General features: G+C 42.7%; 1 protein-coding gene across 4 annotated transcripts in view; it reads right to left on the reverse strand.

The window, feature by feature from the left end:
* Window positions 1–24,189, reverse strand: part of map4k3a (mitogen-activated protein kinase kinase kinase kinase 3a) — a 459,102-nt gene that overhangs the window by 346,958 nt on the left and 87,955 nt on the right. The window lies entirely within an intron of this gene.

The raw sequence follows: 24,189 nt of genomic DNA on the forward strand, positions 1-24,189 counted from the left end.
CCCTTTTTGTGCAGAGGGGTCACTCTCGCAATTTTGAAGTCCTTGGGGACGTGTCCCTGTTTTATGGAGAGGTTTATTATGTGTGTGATGACTGGGGTGATGGCGGCTGCTGAGTCTCTGAGGAATTTGAAGGGGATGTTGTCATGGCCAGTGGCCTTGTTAGGTTGGAGGGCGCTCAGTTTCTTTGAGTACCTCATCTGTTGTTACCATTTCCAGTTTGAAGTCATCTTTGCGGACCCCTAGGTACAGCTGCCGCGGTATTGATTATTTCCTTACCGCACAAATTTGCGGATTCGAAGTTTCCCCTCTGGTCGTGCGCAGTTCACTCGGTGTCGCGGGCAGGGGTGGTTACCCCTAACCCCCCGGACCCTTTCTTATTATTATTACTATAAAGTTACTACTTTATAATAAAGGCATTCGTTTTGTGGCATTGACATTATATAGTTATACGTTCAATAACATCAGCGTATTTACCGGACCATAGCAAGCAATACTCTATTCATATCTCAGTTCCTTTCTTTGCTCAGAGCGTGCTGAGTTGTCCCATTCTGCGGTCTGTTAATAAAGTTTTCAATCAGACAAGTGTATAGAACGAAGGGCTTTTATTATAACATTCGTTGCAGACAGTAAAATCATTATGTCTCGTTTAGTACTCCTGAGGCGCGATGGTAGTCCACTCCGGCGGAGAGTTAAAGCTAACGTTATTAGCCGTGTTGTGATGAGCTGACATTCAGGACGTAAAAAACTAATACGCGCTTGCCGATTGGTGGTAACACACTGCATGACGCTACAACGTGTGACGCGTCTCTCTTCTGACCAATCAGTGGTCTGCAATGTTTCACGTGACTTTTCTGGTACCCAATAGGGTCGCTTGGAACCTCGATAGAGGAGTAGGGTATATCTGCAGAGCCGCAAGCCCAACGAGAGGGTAATTTATTATTATTATTATAAAAAACAGCGGTGACGCGGTATTCAGCCTACTCTGCGGTGGCCGTGATGTAACAGCGATACCGCGGTAATGCGGTAATCGCGGCAGCTCTACCCCTAGGTTTTTGTAGTATGCTAGTGCTACTATGTGTTCTACCTCATAATGCCCTGAGTGGGAGGGTAGTTTGTTTACCAGTGTTGTGGCTATGTTTGTGAAGAAAATGTTTAAGTAATTGGCTACATCCAGCTTTTCTGTAATGAGCGCGTTGTCCGTCTTTATGTTTATGTTTGAGAATCTGGTTTTAAGGTTTTTACTGCAGCCTAGTTTCCAAAGTTCACGTGGTTTGTTTTTGTTTTCTTCAGTTTTGTCATTGATGAAATTCTTTTTTGCAGTTTTGATCATGGAGTTTACGTCATTTCTTAGTCTGTTTCTTTCCAGTTTGAGTTCAGTCACGTGGGCTTGGAGTTCACTGCTTGTGCTTTTGGTAAGCTTTGACTGACTTTTACGAAACGCAGAGCATTTTTTGTCTCTGGTTTTCATAGCGGCCAATATTTCGGAGTTCATCCACGGCTCAGCGCGATTTTTTACCCTGGTGGATCCATGTCGTTTAGTATTGTTGAAAATTTGGTACTTGGAGAGCCAGCTACGTTCTCAGGTGGTATTTGGTGTAAAAAGGTTGAGAACCACTGCTCTAGTGCCACCATGGGATCAAAACTGAAATCCCAGAAGGACCTTGGTGGCGTTTCACTGGGGAAGGATTCACCCTGCTGTCGACCAAACACATGATATGCTTATCAGCACAGCTCGGTCACCTGATAGGCAGGTTCCTGTGTAGAGAGAGATAGAGGCAGATTCCTGTGTAGAGAGAGAGAGAGAGAGAGAGAGGCAGGTTCCTGTGTGTGGAGAGAGCGAGAGAGTGAGAGCGAGAGAGAGAGCACCCGGCCATCGAAGATCAATGTCATCCTTTATAAACAGTTCTACATCATCCTTTATAAACAGTTCTACACACATCTTCCTGGCATGTTATCCTTTATAAGCAGTTCTACACACATCTTCCTGGCATGTCATCCTTTATAAACAGTTCTACACACATCATCCTGGCATGTCATCCTTTATAAACAGTTCTACACACATCTTCCTGGCATGTCATCCTTTATAAACAGTTCTACACACATCATCCTGGCATGTCATCCTTTATAAACAGTTCTACACACATCTTCCTGGCATGTCATCTAGGGATGCCCCGATCGATCGGCCCCCGATCGTTATCGGCCGATAATCAGTATAAATATGCGATCGGGGAATTCCGATAATTAGTCATATTCACCGATCGCGGAAACTGATCATGTGGATATCTCACTCGCTTGTCTCAGACGCACAGGACCTGCAAACTGCTCCTCCTCCCTAGCCCCGCCCGTACCCATGTAGAGTTTGTAAACACGGAGGCGGACCTCCTCTGCTGAGTCTCGATAGTGCATTCGACCTGAGCTAACGTTAGCTACCTAGCTATCGTTACTGTTTAAACAAAATTACCCAGTCAACTATTCACTTTTAGTAGGCATTGTCTAACGGTATTTAGCCGGCTAGCTACTGATAGCTCCGGATATCAACAAATGCCCCAGGAAGTCCAGTAGCCCATGTTGATATCTCCGTTAGCTTGCGTTAGCTGACGTTAGTTCACGGTTCAAAACGAAATGTCCGATTGAACTAAATAGTTGTCTTAACGTCATCTAGCCGGCTAGCAGTAGCTACAGATAGCTCCTGATATCAATGTCTTATAACATTGATTGAATGCGTATTCGAGCTGAGGGCTTGCTGAATGTGAAATGACCAAAGCATTAACGTTACCAATAGGGTCCCGCTGCAGCGCCGGAGAATCCTTTTTGGAGCTAGGGCTACTAGAGTACACACAGACAGTGGAGCTGTTTGCAGATAGCGAGCATTTTGACTTGTTGCGTGGTGGCGATGTCTCGCAGATAATACAACTACAAGTCTAATTATATAATATATATATTTTATAAAAAAAATAAAAATAAAAAAAAAATTTTTATATAAAATAATTTTTAATTTCTTTTTAATCAAAAACCATCGGTATCGGATCGGTATCGGCCGATATGGCTCACGACGATCGGTAATCGGTATCGGTGGCAAAAAACGTGATCGGGGCATCCCTAATGTCATCCTTTATAAACAGTTCTACACACATCTTCCTGGCATGTCATCCTTTATTAACACATTCAGCGCCAGCCATGCAGGGCGCTAAAGGGCTCCTCCGTATGCCAGCGTCCACTTCAATGATAGAGCTCTCATATTTGCAAACGCATAAACTATGTCTTAAATTATGTGTCTAATCTGGCCGTCGCTTATCAATGACTTATTTGCAGTCAACATTGTCAAAACGGATTGTTTTTTTTAATCGGTTCATTTCCGTTTTATACCATTTTGAAAAAGCCTATTTCTTTTAAGTTTCAGGAAAATATAAAGATTCTGTGATAAACGCCCGTTACTGGAATATTCTGGAATACACAAAAAACAGTCATTTTTCGGCCTATTTATGAATAGTTTTCAAATAAACGCTAGATTATCGATAGTATATGTGTACTTTTGCACGCTATATAAGCGGGCTGAAAATTGAATCTCTTATTTCCTGATCGCACACACACACATATGGCACACGCTGATATCTCTGTGAAAAAAGTTCTGATTATCCTAAGACTGGTCAAATAGATTCCTTACCTCAGATCAGATGTTCTCCAAAAAGATTATTCCAATTCCTGATCGCCATTCCAAATATCGATCGTGTCACTACCAGGGCTCGAGACTAACGATGTCCCATCGTCCCGGGGACGATCAAATATTGATTTGGGACGAACAGAAATCATTGCTGGGACACAAACGGGACGAAGAGGATTTTTTTTTCACAGGAAATGTCAATTAGCCGACTGTCAGTGCGCGCACATATTGCTGTCAAACGGTGCGTGTCTCGTGCCGACTTAGTTGACAGAGAGATGGCAACATTATCATGTGGGGTTCACTGAAGTCTAAACGTTGCGTGATTTGCCGAATCCAATGACTATCTCCGCCGTCCCAACGCAGCGATACGCTAATCCAGCATCAAGCTCCCACCCACCATTCTGATCAGCAAACCACAGGTCGCGCTGCAGCAGCCCCAAATTTATCTCGACATCGAAAAAGAAAGAGGTTACAAAATGCCAGGAACTGGTGATACTTGCTGTGTGCGTGAACATAATCCCTTGGACATGAACTGACGGTACGTTTTTATTGATATATCATTGGGATCCCCCTCCGAAATTGGTCAACACGTCACCATGCATTTTGGCCGGAGCTTAAAAAAGCACGGTGGACACGGTGGACGCGCGGTGGAGTGGACACCTTACGTCTGTGTTTATAATGAATGAATGGTAAAACGGATTATATTGAAACATAGTGCGAGCACTCAACAACTATTCACACAATTTAAAACAGCCCATATTTATTATAGTTGACAGTCGCACGAGACCACTATACAAGAACCGCGAAAATATCAGAATGTTATAAAAATTAAAAATAAACGCTATACTGGCATCCTCTCAGTGAAGAGAGCACCGCAAATATGCTGCGCTATTTGAAGAGGATAAACACAGCAGAAGAAGATGGAGAACAGACACACACTGACCAACAGGGAACTGCATCCAACAATACAACCCCTGACTCTAACGTAAGGACACATTTAAATAACAGAAGTGTAATGTTATCCGCAACGCCCCAACCCTGGACACCTTCAAAACTGCTCTAAAAACACACCTCTTGACCAAGGCTTTTCCCCATCAGTTAGTTTAGATTAGATTAGGTCCATTATCCATTATCCCTAACCTTCCCTCATCCCCTTTTTCCCCCCTATTTCCCTAGCCCTATTTTTTGTCCTGATTGTGAAGCGACCTTGGGTTCTATGAAAGGCGCTATATAAATTTGATCTATTATTATTATTATTATTATTATTATTATTATTATTATTATTATTATTGGAACTGTATATTATAACGTTCTAGTTATAGCTGCTTATTATCTTTGTGCTTACAATAATCAAAAGGTACGGTACACAGTTGGTCTCACCCTCTGTGCCATTATCAGCACAAAATATGTCCCCATATGATCAAATTGACGTTGATATATTATATATATAAAAAAAGAATTGGGACGGTTTACATTCACTTTGGGACGGTTAAAACTGTATTTCGGGACGGTTCTGGGACGGTGGTGAAAAAAAGTTAGCCTGGAGCCCTGGTCACTACAAAGTGTCCGTGGCTTCATCAGGGTTTTCCCGCTCTTTTTGAGAAATAATTTTCCAGGACATTTTCAGTCGTTTATCTCGACAGACCAGGACGCGTGAATATTTTAGGCAACCAACTTGTGTTTAGCGTTTCTCTGATACGCCCATGTGACCGTGGCAGCGCGAGAGAGCTGCAGCGCGGAAATAGGCTGTCTATTGCCATTCTCCAAGACAAACTCTAACCTTAACCAGCTCCTTAACAGCGCCTAAACTTAACCATTCTAACCTTAACCAACTCCGAAACAATGCCTAACCTCAACATTAACCAACTCCGAAAGAATATTGCCATTCTCTAAGACAAACTCTAACCTTAACCAGCTCCTTAACAGCGCCTAAACTTAACCCTTCTAACCTTAACCAACTCCGAAACAATGCTTAAAGTTAACATGCCTAAACTTAACCGGCGAAAGAATGCATGTTAAAAAAAAGAAAAAAAAATGAAGGGAATCGAACTTGTCACCAACGGACCGCAGGATCCACAGCAAGGCAGCACTACCAGTTGAGCTAGTTGTCGATGTTAAAAGAGGGGAGATTACTGCTACATAATGCTGCCGCGACAGAGCTCCGCTACGCGACAGAGCTCCGCTCCGCTCTGCTGCTGCCGCGTCGCCGCGGGGGCGTGGGCTAGATGCAAGTTGGGCGTGGCTAGACACAAGTTGGTTGCCTTTAATATTTAGGCGACCAGGACAGACCTTGCTCACGAACGGTCATATCGTTTGCCGGTAGGCCTAGTATTGACACATTTAACTCTTTTATAGTTTTATTCCTCCTTTTTTTAGGATCCAGGGTTCATGTAACGAGAGGAGGCCATTAACAGTCGAGTTTCAAACTAAATACACTGGGTTTACATGGTCCATCTGAGTGAGGAGTTAATACACACCTGGGTTTACATGGTCCATCTGAGTGAGGAGTTAATACACACCTGGGTTTACATGGTCCATCCGAGTGAGGAGTTAATACACACCTGGGTTTACATGGTCCATCTGAGTGAGGAGTTAATACACACTAGGCTTGGGCGGTATGACGGTATTACGGTATACCGGGGTATTTCGAAATACCGACGGTATTGAAAATCAATACCGTCTAAACGGAGTTTTGTTGTAGTGCACACACGCGCCAGCAGAGGGCGAGACTAGTCCTCACTAGTGGGGCGAGCCATGCAGAGCTGGTTGTCTCTACACACAGGAGGAGGAGGAGGAGGAGGAGGGGGGGAACCCCGCTTCAGTGAGTGAAATTAAATGAGACACGCTTACCGTTGCTGGTGCTGCGGGCTAACTGGCTATTCTGAGAGCTAACTGTAGTGCTGTGTATGATCACAACGGTGTTCACGCTTTACGGTAATGTTGCAACAGTGCTGTGAAAATACCGTAAAGCGTTGTGACGATAGTGTGTGTTGTTGTTGTGTGTAGGATGCTGCGGGCTAACTGCTACCATTCTGAGAGCTTAACGCTAGCACTAGATGCTGCGGGCTAACTGCTACCATTCTGAGAGCTTAACGTTAGCACTAGATGCTGCGGGCTAACTGCTACCATTCTGAGAGCTTAACGTTAGCACTAGATGCTGCGGGCTAACTGCTACCATTCTGAGAGCTTAACGTTAGCACTAGATGCTGCGGGCTAACTGCTACCATTCTGAGAGCTTAACGTTAGCACTAGATGCTGCGGGCTAACTGCTACCATTCTGAGAGCTTAACGTTAGCACTAGATGCTGCGGGCTAACTGCTACCATTCTGAGAGCTTAACGTTAGCACTAGATGCTGCGGGAGGACTGCTACCATTCTGAGAGCTTAACGTTAGCACTAGATGCTGCGGGAGGACTGCTACCATTCTGAGAGCTTAACGTTAGCACTAGATGCTGCGGGCGAACTGGCCATCTCCGTGATTTGTTTACTTGGTAACACACCCCCCCCCCCCCCCCCCCCCCCGCTGATGATAATGAAAGTAGGTAATCAAGGTATAACGGTATGAAAAAAGTCATACCGCCCAAGCCTAATACACACCCATTTCGCATGTCATCATTTATAAACAGTTCTACACACATCATCCTGGCATGTCATCATTTATAAACAGTTCTACAGTCACACATCATCCTGGCATGTCATCATTTATAAACAGTTCTACACACATCATCCAGGCATGTCATCCTTTATAAACAGCAGTGTTCTAGATGTGCCGTCTTTCTCACCTCATAAATTGATGTGGAGTGGAGGCAGCTAATCCATGAGCAGACGATAATGGGAGTGAGGAGGAGGTGAAAGAGACATTTCTTCCGTCAACATGTTTTCAAACACAGACTGGTTATGATACGTTCCCTCAGATTCTAACATCACTGCCAGGCTTGCCGTAGTAGTACTAGTCGGTGTTACTCTGTGTCCAGACCTCCACCGAGTACATTACCAGCCCACCATCCCCACCAGTGTGTGTTTATATATTTTTTATAAAATAAATAAAACCCATTTAGTTAATTTTTGCATATCAGTGCCCACATTAAAATAAAAAAGAAACACAAATGTGTACAAAATACTAAACGTTTGCTGACGACACAGTGGTGGTGGGCCTGATCTCTGCCAACGACGAGAGGGCCTACCTGGAAGAGGTCAAGGTCCTGGCGGGATGGTGCCAGGAAAACAGCCTCTCCCTGAACGTCAGCAAAACAAAGGAGATGATTGTGGACTTCAGGAGGTCGGGGGTCAAGGACTACAGCCCCCTCAGCATCGACGGGGCACCGGTTGAGAGAGTCAACAGCTTTAAGTACCTCGGAGCCTACATATCCGAGGACTTGACATGGACCACACACATTGACAGTGTTGTGAAGAAGGCACGACAACGCCTCTACTTCCTCAGGCGCCTAAGGAAGTTCCAAGTCAGTCAGAAGATCCTTAAGAACTTCTACTCATGTACAATAGAGAGCATCCTGACTGGCAACATCACCTCCTGGTTTGGGAATAGCACTGCACAAGACCGAAGCAGACTACAAAGAGTGACACGTTCAGCCGAACGCACAATTGGAGGGGGGCTCCCCACCCTCCAGAACATTTACAACAAGCGTTGCAGGGGCAAGGCTATGAGAATCATTAAAGACTCCAGTCACCCGAACAACTGCCTCTTTGAACTGCTGCAGTCAGGCAAGCGATACCGGAGTCTCAAGGCGAGCACAGAAAGACTCAGAAGAAGCTTCTATCCCCAGGCCATCAGGCTGCTAAACGAACAATGAACACTACACAACAACAACCATCAAACGCACATAGCACACACATCCACACGCACACACTCACTTTAAACAAACACACTGTAGCACCCACTCCACACACTTTATAGCACACACCCACTTTAAACAAACACACTGTAGCACCCACTCCCCACACTTTATATTTATTGATGAAGGATTGCACTACAACTCGTACACCTTACTGTAAATTGTACCTAAATTGTACCTCATCCCATTTCTGCTTTGCACTATATAGTACTGTACATTAGTACACTGCATAGTATTGTATATTATATGGTAACTCAGTTACGTCTATTCTGCATCGAACATTGTACATATGTCTATACTGAACACTGACCTCATTTTCTACTTCTAAATTACATGCTATACTATGTTATTTGATACTATCTTGTCTAGCACAGTCTCTGGAATGTAACAGTAAGAAGCATTTTGTATGAAAGTATTCTGTACTTCTGTATGACAACTATTAAAGAAACTTGAACTTGAAAAACTTGAACGTGTTATCAAGCGTGTAAATCAGACATTATAAACTGAATGTGTGGACAGCAGCTATTTAGGTTTCACTTAGTTTTAACTTCACATAAAGGAGAGAAAGAAGGCTCTCTAGAGTTACACAACGGAGTTACACATAGCGGAGGATTCTGAAATATTTAGGATTCAAATGAGTGAATCCACAATTAGAGATGTTCCGATACCATTTTTTCCTTTCCGATCCGATTCCGATACCTAAGCTTTGGGTATCGGCCGATACCGATACTTATCCGATACCAGTGCATACATTAAAAAAATTAAAAAATATTATATAAATTATAAAACGTTTTTTTTTTTAATACAGCTACTGTTTTATATATACTGTTTTTTAGTAATAACTATAAAGTAATGGTATTTATTCAACAACAGGTGATTGTATAGATTAGTATTAGTATCAGTAATTGAAAACTATCTCAATGAGTTCACCCACGGAAAGGTTGTTGGCACATTAGTTCCACACGGACATTATTCGTTGCTGCACTTGCTTCCACAAGAAGGCTCCGTTTAGTACCAGAGGCTCTGTTATTGTGATTTTTGCACAATAAATATTCAACATTCTCTTTTGAGACTCCGCCTCAGACTCTTATCATTTGGCACTAAAAGCTAAACATTGTCGCCAATATGGCTGTCCGCAACATGTCATTAATTGTGTACGCGACGTGCAATTGTGCAATGACAACGTTACCGTGAGCTATGTTAGCTAGCATGAGCTACCGCTATATGGAAAGACTGTAACGTTACTGCCGGTGACATTGTGATTTAACTTGGAATACTCCTTTGCCAATTTGCTGTACTTTGCTTGCAGATCTGCAGCCATTATTGCTGGATTATGTGAATAGCCCCAACTTTAGCCAAGGTAACGTCAAAGCTAGCTTTCGGTTAGCTGTTCAATGCTAATAACACCAGCCACCAAGCAAACTCATCAGAGCTCCCCGTCAACAGCGCTGTCGGGACAATGGCATTTTAAGAAAGTATCTGCTCTGCTGTTAATGGCAATTGACACTTTAATTCACGGTCAATTAAGCACACGTTTGTTTTATAATGCTCACCCAGCGAAGTATGAGTATATAAAGTATCTACAGAGCCCAATGTCCGCAGTGTTGTTGATAAATTACGTCATGGTATCGGAGCGCAACATTAGAGGGTACTCGCCGATACCGATACCAGCATTTTAGGCAGTATCGGCGGCATTTCCGATACTGGTATCGGTATCGGAACAACTCTATCCACAATTATATTCTATTGTGCTTCTATCTTAATTTAGTTCATATTTTATTTTTGTATTTTATTATCTGTCCGTTAATGTCGCACCGGAAACTACCAACTCAAATTCCTTGCATGTGAAAACTACTTGGCAATAAAGACCTTTCTTATCCTGATTCTGATTCTTCTGAATAGCATTGTGGGCAGAGCTCCCATTTAGTTACATTCGGTCAGTCAGTTAGGGACATTTGCTGTTCTAGGCCTGTCCAACAAAAAGTACCAAAGGGTCAACAGACCTTTGGATCACTAAAAGGATTAACGCATTGAAAATGTAACACTGGCTACAAGGTGGTCAACATCGCATTTAAAAGGGGAGGGTGGTGGTAACATTGGCCCATTATTATGTGTGAAATGGTAACAAGTTCAACATTAATGACCGACTTTTAACACACACACCACCGATGTACCCCCTCCCCCTCACACACACACACAAACACCTTCACCGTCCTCGGGGTCAGAGCTGAGGATCGTGGGAAAGTGTCCATCCGGCTATCGATCTGCGATGGTGCGGGTGCGGCTGGGGGGGGGGGGGGGGGGGGGGGGGGGGGGGGGGGCGGCGAGGGGGGGGGGGGGGCACTGACATCACTACAAAGTGTCCGTGGCTTCATCAGGGTTTTCCCGCTCTTTTTGAGAAATAATTTTCCAGGACATTTTCAGTCATTTATCTCGACAATCCAGGACCAGGACAGACCTTGGTCACGAACGGTCATATCGTTTGCCGGTAGGCCTAGTATTGACACATTTAACTCTTTTATAATTTTATTCCTCCTTTTTTTAGGATCCAGGGTTCATGTAACGAGAGGAGGCCATTAACAGTCGAGTTTCAAACTAAATACACTGGGTTTACATGGTCCATCTGAGTGAGGAGTTAATACACACCTGGGTTTACATGGTCCATCCGAGTGAGGAGTTAATACACACCTGGGTTTACTGTACATGGTCCATCTGAGTGAGAAGTTAATACACACCTGGGTTTACATGGTCCATCCGAGTGAGGAGTTAATACACACCTTACAACCAGAACCTGTAGATTCTTCCTGAGCAACGTCAGAAGGATCCACCCCTTCCTAACAAAATAAGCCACCCAACTCCTCCTGCAATCAACAGTCATATGAACTGACACATGAACTACACTATGAATTGAAAATGGGGGACCCTGATGTAAACAAGACAAACGTCTTTCTCTGGTCTGCATCCCCTTAACAATTGTGTGTATTGAGCTGTACTGTCTGTACCCATTCTAGTTTTCATTCATTCATTCATTCATTCATTCATTCATTCATTCATTCATTCACATGGTCCATCTGAGTGAGGAGTTAATACACACCTAGGTTTACATGGCCCATCTGAGTGAGGAGTTAATACACACCTAGGTTTACATGGTCCATCTGAGTGAGGAGTTAATACACACCTAGGTTTACATGGTCAATCTGAGTGAGGAGTAATAAATAATAATTTAGGACCTGCTCAGAGGTCATTAATCGGCATGCATGCGATGCATGTATGCGATTCGTCTCTGCGATTAACCCATCCCGTCGTCCTTCCCCCCCAAGGGCAGCCGGGAGCAGACAGGCGTCAACGTGAGGAGTAACGCGTGGGAGGCTCACGCTGCCCCCGACACTTCCTGATTGTACTGCGCAGGCGCACCAACCGACCTGTAGGAGTCGCTGTCCACAACGCCCGATCCCCACCCTTCAGTTTCCCTCCCCGTAATACGGCCAATGTGTATTACTGTGGACGACCAGCTAAACTGAAAGCAAATGTGGAGCGCTGGGCTCGAACAGGCGAGCCCAGCGTCTCCAGATTTCGTGGCGAGCGCCTTGCCCACTACGCCACGTAGCCGCCCACCTGTGAGGCGACAGTGTTTAACCACTACACCACCGTGCCGAGTTAATACACACCTAGGTTTACATGGCCCATCTGAGTGAGGAGTTAATACACACCTAGGTTTACATGGTCCATCTGAGTGAGGAGTTAATACACACCTAGGTTTACATGGTCAATCTAAGTGAGGAGTTAATACACACCTAGGTTTACATGGTCAATCTGAGTGAGGAGTTAATACACACCTAGGTTTACAAAGGCTATTTGAGTGAGGGGCTGAAATACAAGAAACGATTTCCAGGACAACATTAGGTGTTTTTCCAGGATATTTGGCATTTTAGTACATTTTCAAGGTTTTCCATGACTGCACTTTATGCACTTTTAAACCATAACATGGCATAATGTGGGTTCCTTTACAGCCAAGCGGTGGAAACATGGCATAACGTGCGTTCCTTTACAGTCAAGCGGTGGAATTCAGCAACATGATTATTACCATGAATATCCGCCTTCAGGCTTTTTATGACTATTGAATAATTGATCACCAAAAAAATCCATTTGGGGCTAAAGTTGCTGCAGGAAGCAGAGTGTTATTTTCTATTAGCCACACGCTAATGGGATTTCAGGGGCACTGCCTTTCTTTTTTAACCCTTGTTTAACCAGGTAAGCTGACTGAGAACACAGTTATTTACAGTGACGGCTCTGAGGGGGGGGGGGGGGGGGGGGGGGGGGGTTACATACAATATAGACACTCACACCTTAGGGCTGCCTTGTTCAACCAGTCTTGTGTTATAAAGCTACGGTACAACGCCCTTCATCAACTGACCCACATACTATATCTCACATAGGCCTCTATCAACTGAGAACCGGTTCCGTTCTAGTTTGCGCAACTCATTTCGAACCGCTCCGCGTGTTTAGACGAAAGACAAATTGGTTCCAAAACCGAAAAGTTGGTTCACAGATGGAACGGAAAAAATTGCGGGTTTATCTAGGAAACCGAGTGGGCGTGTCGTATTCTACAGGTTGGAAAGAGAATGGAGGAGGCTATTGGTTTGAACAGTCGCTATTTTAATTTATTGTCGTACAACTTAGAAATGGTAGGCTAAATGGCTGCATTTATATAGCGCTTTTATCCAATGCGATTTACAATTTGTTCCTCACATTTTACCCATTCACTCACACATTCACACACCGACGGCAGAGGCAACCATGCAAGGTGTCAACCTGCTCATCGGGAGCAGTTAGGGTTAAGTGTCTTGCTCAAGGACACTTCGACATGCTGCCGGGGAGGAGCGGGAATCGAACCGGGAACCACTGTCACCCCCACAACATGAAAGGAGTACACAGTAACTTGTGCACAAACTGCATTTAAATCCAAAACAAGCTTTGTGTGGGAATGGCTATTACTGATCAGTGGACAAGCTACATCACATAATATTCCCCGGCATTTGGGCGCATTAATCTGCTGTTTGGGCGCATTACAGATTTTGTTTAGTCTATGATAGAGATGGATTAAACATTAGAGATTTATTTTAGTCTATGATAGAGATGGATAAAACATTAGAGATTTAGTTTAGTCTATGATAGAGATGGATTAAACATTACAGATTTAGTTTTTAGTCTATGATAGAGATGGATTAAACATTACAGATTTAGTTTAGTCTATGAGAGATGGAAGAAACAATACAGATTTATTTTAGTCTATGATAGAGATGGATTAAACATTACAGATTTAGTTTAGTCTATGATAGAGATGGAAGAAACAATACAGATTTATTTTAGTCTATGATAGAGATGGATTAACCGTACAGCTGTGAGTGCCATCCCTTGGATGAGATGCTAAAAAGCGGTGCCAGTGTATGGCAGCCATCGAGCCTGCGTAGCCAAGGTTGGGTGCTACCAGTGGTGGTGAAGGAGGCAATTTCCACCCTACAATGTGGGGAGCGAGTCTGAGAAAAGCGATATATAAATGTAATGAATTATTATTATTATTAAACGCGAGAATTGCAATGCAAGCCGTATGCAATCAATAAATTTAACATAACGGGTTACCAAAGGCAAAAGATTGTGTTATGCTCGTCTGTTGTTTGTGACACTGAGTTCTAGAAAAGAGCTATATAAATCACATTTATTATTATTACTGACCCCAGACCATCTGCGTAGTAGCACCTCAAGGGAAGCTGTTGGGGGAAGAAGAGCTTCGCCTGTCCATATTTTCACCACTAGTCCTGGAGAGATTCAGACTTGTGACCCTTTGGTGACTAGCTCACTTGTCCCTTAACCTTTAGCCTCATCGCCCCCAATTCAAAGGTCAAGGTTCGTGGCACCAGTCTGAGACCCAGACCTGAGGTACAGAAGTCTTACAGGTTTAGAATGACAGGTGAAAGCGGGAAAGAAGCCAATCGACACAGTTAGAATTCATTGGCCAAAGTTCCAACCTGCAGAACTTTTATAAGGAACTGGGTGTACGTGAAAATGATTTTAAATTGACTGAAGTAACTACTGAAGAGGTTATGAAAAAGCTCAGTATGCTGCAGCCAACAAAAGCCACAGGCCATGACAATATTCCCACCAGATTTCTCAGAGACTCTGCTTCCATCATAGCTCCCATTGTAGCCCATATCACCAACCTCTCCATCAACCAGGGTCACATCCCGCAAGAACTCAAGCTTGCTAGGGTAACCCCTCTATTTAAAAAAGGAAACAAACTAGATCCAGGTAACTACCGCCCCGTTTCTATCCTTTGTTCCATATCAAAGGTAATTGAGAGGCTGGTATATGAGCAGATAGACAACTACCTGACTGAACATAGACTATTGTACCAGTTCCAATCAGGTTTCAGAAAATCACACTCCACTGACACCCGTTTACTGTACCTGACAGATTATATAAAACGGGAGATGGACAAGGGGAACTACTGTGGGATGGTAATGTTGGACCTGCAAAAGGCGTTTGACACGGTCAACCATTCCATCCTACTAGAAAAATTGAGAGCGATAGGCTTTGATAGCAAGTCAGCCAAATGGGTCAAGTCCTACCTGGAGGGAAGAGAACAGGTGGTAGACATCAATGGCACCTTGTCCTCGTCCCTTCCAGTGACATGTGGGGTCCCCCAAGGAAGCATTTTGGGACCTCAACTGTTTTTAATATATATTAATGACATGAAATCGGCATGCGATTGCAACCTGTTCCTGTTTGCTGACGACTCGGCACTCCTGGTCTCAGACAGGGATAAGTCTAAAGTGGAAAGTGTCCTGAGCAGTGAAATGAAAAAAATCTGCTCCTGGCTCAGTGACAATAAATTGTCTCTACATCTGGGAAAAACAGAGGCCATACTCTTTGGGTCAAACACCAACCTAAAGAAATCCCAGGGTTTTAAAATTAGAGTAGGTGAAAACATTATTGAGGATAAAGAGGAGGTCACCTACCTGGGCTTTATTTTAAATAACAAACTTTCTAACGAAAAAATGGCACAAAAAGTTATTACTAAGGTCAATCAAAAAACCAAATTTTTATTTAGAATTTCCTCGTTCATAAATAGGAACGCTCTGAGGACTCTAGCTGGAGCCCTCATCCAATGTCACTTTGACTATGCTTGCACTTCATGGTACAGCAACATATCAAAACAAATGAAGACAAAGCTCCAGACCTCCCAAAACAAACTAGTGAGACTCCTGCACAACCTTCACTTTAGGACTCACCTAACGCCAGCCCACTTTAGCAGGCTGGGATGGCTTAGGGTGGAAGAAAGAGTACACCAGCTTAAAATGCTACTGGTTTTTAAAGTACTAAAAGAAACGGTCCCCAAGTACCTAGTCAATTATTTTAATAAAGTAGGAGATGTCCACAAACACGCCACAAGAGGAAGCCCCACGGACCTGGTCCCGCCGAGAGTCAGGACATGCATGGGGAAAGATGCATTTTTTTACTCGGCTACGGTAATGTGGAATGCCCTGCCAACATTTATAAAACTCCTGAACTCCCCTCTCGGATTTAAATCCGCCCTAAAAACATGGCTCAGCAGCAACTCAAATTGGTCTTAAAATGTTTTTTTTATCTCTTTTATCATAACTTGGCTTTTATTTCTTTTATCATGAGTTGCTTTTAAGGGTTTGCGGATTTTCTTTTAACATTAGTTAACTGTATGAGTTGTCAGGTTAGGTGTTTTTATAAATTTTTTTTAGAATGCGTCCTGTCAGTGTACATGTCCATTTGTGTTTCTGTGCCTTTTTATGTTCCATGTATGGACCACAATGGAAACAAGCCTTGGCTTTATTGTGTTTTATCCATTTTTGACCTGCGTTATTGACACTGTTATTGTCTTGTCTTTTAAAATGTTTTTTTTTTGTCATACGATTTGTGTCAAAATAAAGTATTCAATCAATCAGTGCAGTACTCGTTGATGCAAATACATTTTTAGAACGCATAAAGAGCATGGCAGCAATACTGATGCACACTGCACAGCTATGCTTAACACTTTGGGTGCCAAAAACGAGTTAAATCGTTTCTGGGTCGTTTTTCCTTTTTTTTTCAATATTATTATTTTTTTCACCCTTTGTAACTTTGTATCTTCGCCTGTGTCAAATGTCTCGGGTTTATGCCGTGGACCATTCGACATTGGATGTACCAGATGGCAATCAAACAATTGGAATATTATTTTTGGAATACTCTCGATCACAGGTAAGATACTGACGTCAATTTTAGCTTGATCCTGGAATGCTTTCATACCGATCGGGCTGATAACCGCTTTTAGTGTTCAATACGAATGCTGTTACTAATAATCAAATAATCAGAAATGACCCCCCCACCCCCCTTTCATGAATTCATGATGGAACATAATACCTATGATATAGATTTGATTTCGGGATAATAGCGTATACAGGCAAGAAATGGCAACGTCTATAGTGGAATTGACGTGTAGGGCTATAACTCAGAATTTCATGAATGAATGAATGACCTGTATGTATATAGCACCCTTCACAGCACGAATGCACAGGGTGCTTTACACTACAGCTAGCATATAAAAACAAACACAAATCTGAAATAAATGACAACAACAACAGACCGCAGTTAAAAACAGTGAACCAAATAAAATTATAGAATAAAAGAATTTAAATAAAATAATCAGTCAATAATTAAAAGAAAATTATAGGAACAGTGAGGACAAAAAGGGTGCCTATATATGACCAAAAGCATTTCTAAACATATGTGTTTTTAGCTGTTTTTTTTAAAAGAGTTTTCTGAGGGGGCAGTTCGCAGGTCCAGGGGGAGAGCATTCCAGAGCCTTGGTGCAGTCACCTCGAAGGCTCAATCACCCCTTGTTTTTAGCCTGGACCTGGGGACCACCAGGAGGTGCTGATCGGCAGATCTGAGTGAGCTCAGTGATGTAGATAGGGGCCTGACCGTCAAGTGTTCTGAAAGTAAAAGTGAGGACTTTGAAGTGAATTCTATAGTGTACCGGGAGTAGGCTTGGGCGGTATGACGGTATTACGGTATACCAGGGTATTTAGAAATCCAGACAGTATTGAAAATCAATACCATCACCGTCAAAATCACAGATGCGCTTCAGTTTCTATTACAGTGAAACAGAGTTTTGAGTGTAGTGCACACACGCGCCAGCAGAGGGCGAGACCATTCCTCACTAGTGGAGCGAGTGAACGGTGTTCACGTTTTACGGTAATATTGCGACAGTGCTGTGAAAATACTGTTGTGCGTTGTGGTTGTTGTGCACTGGTGGAGCAAGCAAATAATCCGTCTCTTATTATATGTGAACTAAAGAGTACAAGGTTTACACAACAGCCCCCACCCGCTTTTTATTGTATTTGTACCTGTACTGTCCGCTGTCAGCTGTTTATCTCTCTCTGTGAGCTTGATTAACTAGCGTTAGCTCACGTTAGCTCACGTTAGCTAGCGTTAGCTAGCGTTAGCTAGCGTTAGCTAGAGTTAGCTCCGCGGCTAATTTTAGATTACCCTGACTAAATCAATGACTAGGTTATAAAGCATTAGAGTAGTTTTCACTGCACATAGAAGTAGCCAAACAGCGGGAGCATTTCGGGAGCATATTACCAAAACCCAGGCAATTTCGAGCCCTTAAGGAATCAAATAGTCTGCTATGGCTAGGCTACATGCTAACGTTATTGTTTTTGTCATACCGTCATATACCGTATACCGGGGTATTATGTCAGCAAGGTATGACGGTGTGAAAAAAATGATACCGCCCAAGCCTAACCGGAAGCCAGTGCAGGGATGCCAGAATCGGAGTGATGTGACTGTGACATGATTTTTTTGACCTTGTGGGTAGCCTGGCTGCAGCATTTTGGAGTTTGCAGTTTGTCTGTGGATGATTTAGTGAGACAGGTGAAAAGTGAGTTGCAGTAGTCAAGCCTAGAGGAAATAAAAGCATGCACGGACAGTTCTAATTCAGAGTGAGATATGATGGAGTGGAGTTTTGCAATATTTCTGAGGTGAAAAAAGCAGATGCGTGTGAGTGTTTTGACATGTTCGTCTAGGTTCATGGCCTGGTCGAAAACAACACCCAGGTTTCTCAGATGGGGGCATATGTTGTCTTTGAGGGACCCCAAGTGGGTGGCCACTCTAGCTGCAGTCTTCTCAGCTGCTACGATCAGCACCTCCGTTTTTGCAGCATTTAACTGAAGGAAGTTACTCCCTATCCAACTCTCAATGCTGAGCAGGCACTCCTGGAGAAGGCTGAGTTTCTCCAACTTATCAGGTTTAAAAGAGCAGAGTAGCTGTGTATGTCGTCTGTGAATTACGCTAGACCGCTCTAAAACCATACTTATATTCACCACGGTATAACACTGGTATTGTATGTCTCTAAAATGTTTTGATGAATTGAAAATGGAGGACCCTTATGTAAACAAGCCGAAAGTCTTTTTCTGGTCTTCATCCTCCAGTCTTAGCAGTTGTTGTATTGAGCTGTACTATACCCATTCTGCAATCTGTTAATAACGTTTTCAATCAATAAATCTGTCTGCATCCCCTTAAAGGAAAACTCCAACATTTTGGGAAATTAGCTTATTTAACACTTTCACTGCCACACACGAGATATCTCGGGTTTCCGATAGTTATGTTGAAAGCCACTCACGAGATTTCTCTGATTTTTTCTTTTTAGCGATCTGAAATCATATTGCTCCATGCGAGTCTACCCGAGTATACCCGAGCGCCGCCGGCGATCAGATGTGGAAAAAAGCGCCCCCTATAGTCTCCCAGATGACATAAGGGATTTTGGAATGGACTCAATGAAAATGGATGGGGAAAAAGATCTTGTACTCCAAATTTTCCAGTCCACTGATGCAGCCGGGGTTACCACAGTTCATTCTGGAGCCTCTCAGCCCCGCGGAATCATGTACTGCACTGTACACACACGTTGGATCCATACACTTATCGATTTTTTCGAATGGTGATCATGAATATACCAGTTGGATACCATCTGATGTCAGGTAAGGAATCTATGTTATCAGTGTTAGGATAATCAGACTAATTTTGATGAAGATATAGGCTGTTTTGTGAAATGGGCTCTTTCGGTTTCACTGTAAAAGTCCAAGAGGAAATGAACACGGCGATTATCTGTGCGTGGCTCGAATGTGCTTGCGTGCACGTATAATATTGATCATCTAGCGTTTATTTGAAAACGATTCATAAATAGGCCGACGAATATCAACGTTCTGGAATATTCCAGTAAAAGACGATTATCATAGAATGGTCTAGAATGAACAGTTTTTACCTCAAAACGGGTGCTTTTCTAAATGCTCTCAAACGGAAATGAAGCGATAAAAAACCAAGCTGCCTTGACAGCACTGACTGGAAAAGGATTCTTTGATAAGCGACGGGCAGATTAGACACATAATTTAAAACATAGATTAGGCGATATTAAGCGTAACATTGGCGTCGATGGTGGCATTGAAGCGCTACCTGTGGCGCCACCTCGTGGCATTCAAAGTGTTAACATATTCCCTGGAGTTAGACAAGAAGATACATACCTTTTTTGTCTCTGTGCGTGCATTTAGCTTAGGGAACAGTCGCTCCGTTAGCATAGCTTAGCTTCATCACTGGAAGTGAGGCGGGGCCGAAGCCTGGCGTTCCCTTACAGTGTATAGTTTGATTGATTGATTGAAAAGTTTATTAACAGATTGCAGAATACACTCCAAATACAACACCAAAATGTTCATGTAAACATGTTGTGACCTGTGTATTCACCACGTGGAGAAATAAAAAATAATTGAATTAGACAATTACGTTTTAGGTTAGTTGTAACGTTAGTTTAGGTTCGTGTTAACGTTAGATAATGTACAAAATAAACGTTTTCTGCTGCTATAAACGTCGCACTTTTATTTTGACAACCCCAGAAAGGAAGTCATTATATATGCTTTACCATCCTGATCTGCGTTAGCTCCGGTTAGCTCAGAGCGTCCGGTATAACAATACCAGCCATTGGATTACTGTTTTCTAAATTGGGGAGGCTTTTAATCGTCAAGGTAAGAGGATTTCAAGTCATGGTATCCATAAACTTCAATCGGTTCGGATCATTTGAATGAATGAGAATGTCAACAATCACGACGACACTGAAATCACTGGCTGCGCTCAGAGAGGAGTGGTTGGGCAAAAAAATTGTTCAGAGTATATTTGCTTATAAAAACGTAATTGTCTAATTCAATTATTTTTTATTTCTCCACGTGGTGAATACACAGGTCACAACATGTTTACATGAACGTTTTGGAGTTGTATTTGGAGTGTATTCTGCAATCTGTTAATAAACTTTTCAATCAATCAATCAAACTATACACTGTAAGGGAACGCCAGGCTCCGGCCCCGCCTCACTTCCAGTGATGAAGCTAAGCTATGCTAACGGAGCGACTGTTCCCTAAGCTAAATGCACGCACAGAGACAAAAAAGGTATGTATCTTCTTGTCTAACTCCAGGGAAGATGTTAAATAAGCTAATTTCCCAAAATGTTGATGTTTTCCTTTAACAATTGTATGTATTGAGCTGTACTGTACTGTACCCATTCAATGTCTCACACGGAGGAAAACACGACGTCAGTCAGCAAGCATGACAAATCGGCGAAACACAAGCAAATATTATGTGTTTAGAATATGTTGCGACGGTCGGATTTGTTATTAAAAACGGAGGGATACTAGCTATGATGTGTAGGAGTTGGCGAATATGAATTGATTGCTTTAAAAACGAAGAGAAATGTTGTATTTACGCTGTTTAAAACGGGATGGCGGACAAAAATCTTCGGTTTTGGCTTAATGTGTGACGTTAGATTCAATTTACGTGCGGGGAAGTGGTTTACATAAGGATTAATGACATGAACTAAGGTTGGGTGAGAGGTGTGAATGTAACTGAAAGCAGATTTTTTTTAAATCGAGCTGGTTTGGCATATAATGAGGAAGGTTGCCGATAAGAATGAACGTTTTTTACTTCCTGTTTTGGATGACTGGGGAGTTTGGTTGAATATCGACGTCTCTCATTGGTCTGTGTGGTATGACTGAACAATGTGACCTCCCATTGGCTTAGATGAATGAATGACGTCAGCAGAATAGTGACGTGCTGCACTGGTTTGTGTGAAAGCAAGTCAGATAATGTTTGGATGAATGTTTTGTGACTGTTGATATGAATGAAGAAATATGTTTGTCTCTCGTGGTATGTGAAGAATGATTGTTTACAGTTAAGATGTGATGTGAGAGTGTCTGGCTGTGGAAGAGTGCAATAGATGTATAAATGATGGAATTCCGTTTTCACCACAAGGTGGGAGCAAATCAATTACAATGGCTTGTTTTTAGCAGAGTGAATGAATGAATGAATGAATGAAAACTTTATTAACAGATTGCAGAATGGGTACAGTACAGTACAGTACAGCTCAATACATACAATTGTTAAGGGGATGCAGACCAGAGAAAGACTTTCGTCTTGTTTACATCAGGGTCCCCCATTTTCAATTCATCGTAACATATATGACATACATGACATACAGATACAGTACTGCTACATCTATACATTTATGACATACCAGATTTGCAATTACAGTACTGTTTGTGATACAAAAAGAGTCCAGAAAGAAAAGAGTATATACATTAGGCGTAGAAACTGTACATTGGATTGGGTAGGTGGGGGTGGGGGGGGACTGTACATTGGAGGTGGTTGGGTGGGTGGGGGGGGGGGGGGTTGGGTAGGAGTGGGGGGGGGGGGGTTGGGCGGGAGGGGTGGGTGGGGGACACTGTACAACTGTACAAACAAACACTGTACATTGGATTATTGACAAGACCATACTTGGTAATTTACTGTACATTGGAGGGGGTTGTGTTCGGACATTTACAGGGGCCAGTTTCGAGTTGCAGTCTCCCTTAGGTGTTTTTTGAGAGTGTTTTTGAAAGTGGGTAGTGATTCACATTGCTTTACAGCTTTGGGTAGGGCGTTCCACATTGATGTGGCATAATTGCGAAACGTGTTTAGTCCCTTGTTTGAGAAGGACTTCTTCCCCCATTTTCAATTCATCATAACATTTACAGTAAAATCAAATACATTTACAGATTACAACCTTTATTTAATGGTTAATATTTTGATAAAAGGTAATTTATTGTATTTGTATAGCATTTACACTTAAAGTAGGAAAACAAAAGTAATCTGTAAAATAATAGTGAATTTCCTGTGAAAAAACATTTACAGTTTACCCATAAACTTCAGATTTGAGAAAGGCTGGGTACATACAGGTTTTGACCAGCAGATGGCAGCGACGAGGCAGCTCCATTGGGAGGGGGAGGGGCCGGGTGGGAGGGGGAGGGGCCGGGTGGGACGGGGCCGGGGGAAGGGGCGGGGCTAAAGTGTACACGTTTTTTCTCCTGCCAATGTTGACAGCTATGCCGCTTGCACACACACCTCTGCTGTTGTTACCACCAATCGGTAAGCGCTTATTTGTTTTTTTACTTCCGGAAAGTCCGCCATTAGACTACACGAGAAATCAAAACAACTACCGGAGCTCGCGCTAATAACGTTAGCTCCCCGCCGCCCACGAGTACCAGCGGTCTGCAGGAGGACGACCAAACGAGGCATGATGATTTTACTGCAAAGAATGTTATAATAAAAGCTTTTCTTTCTATACATTTGTCTGATTAATTGAAAACTTTATTAACTGATTGCAGAATGGGTACAATTCAGTACAGGCTATCTGAGTAAAGGAAGGAACTGAGAGATATTAAGAGACTAATGCTTGCTATGGTCGGGTAACTATGCTGATGTTATTGAACGTGTAACTATATGTAACGTTAATGCCACAAAACGAATGCCTTTGTTAATCATAACGTTGATGCAGTAGCGTGTGTGTGTGTGGGGGGGGTTGTGCAGTTCGCTTGACTGAAACTCCATGGTACGCTACTGAAATGTTGTTTTCAAAGTTTGAACATGTGGACTCGACAACACGTTAGCTTAACGTTACATGTAAGTAGTAGAACAAATAATCTAATTCAGATTCAGGGTATGGTCACCCAGGTTCTGAATTAATTTAGGAGTGAAATGCGAATGAAAGGGTTGAAATCAGTAATCGCAAGGGTGCCCCCAAATATTTTTTTCTATTCGCACAGGCTATTTTTTGGCGCAATATGCGACGCCCTCATCGCACTGTACAACCCTGGATGGAAAACTTTATTATTTTTCACATATTGAACGATAGATAGGTAGGGCTGGGCGATATGGCCTCTAAATGATATCGCGATATTTTTTGGCCATATCGCGATACACGATATATATCGCGATATTTTGACATTTCCTCTAAAGCAGTGGTTCTCAACTGGTCTAGCCTCGGGACCCAACATTTCCCTTAGTCATTAAGTCGCGACCCACATTTTTGAACCACTATGATTTATTATTATTATTATTATTTCAAAATCTTTTTTTTGCAGTAATACACAATCTTTTATGCAGTGTTAAAAACATGAAATAAACACAAAAACGTTCAACAAAAGTGCAACTAGGGCTAAAAACCCAATGAAATAAAATAATAATAAATAATATGCTTCTTAGCAGATTTCTTAGCTTAACATAACAGACCTAAGTTTGGGGGAACTAATGG

The sequence above is a fragment of the Notolepis coatsorum genome (genome assembly GCF_963971535.1).
Source record: "Notolepis coatsorum genome assembly, chromosome: 7".
Lineage (NCBI taxonomy): Eukaryota > Metazoa > Chordata > Actinopteri > Aulopiformes > Paralepididae > Notolepis > Notolepis coatsorum.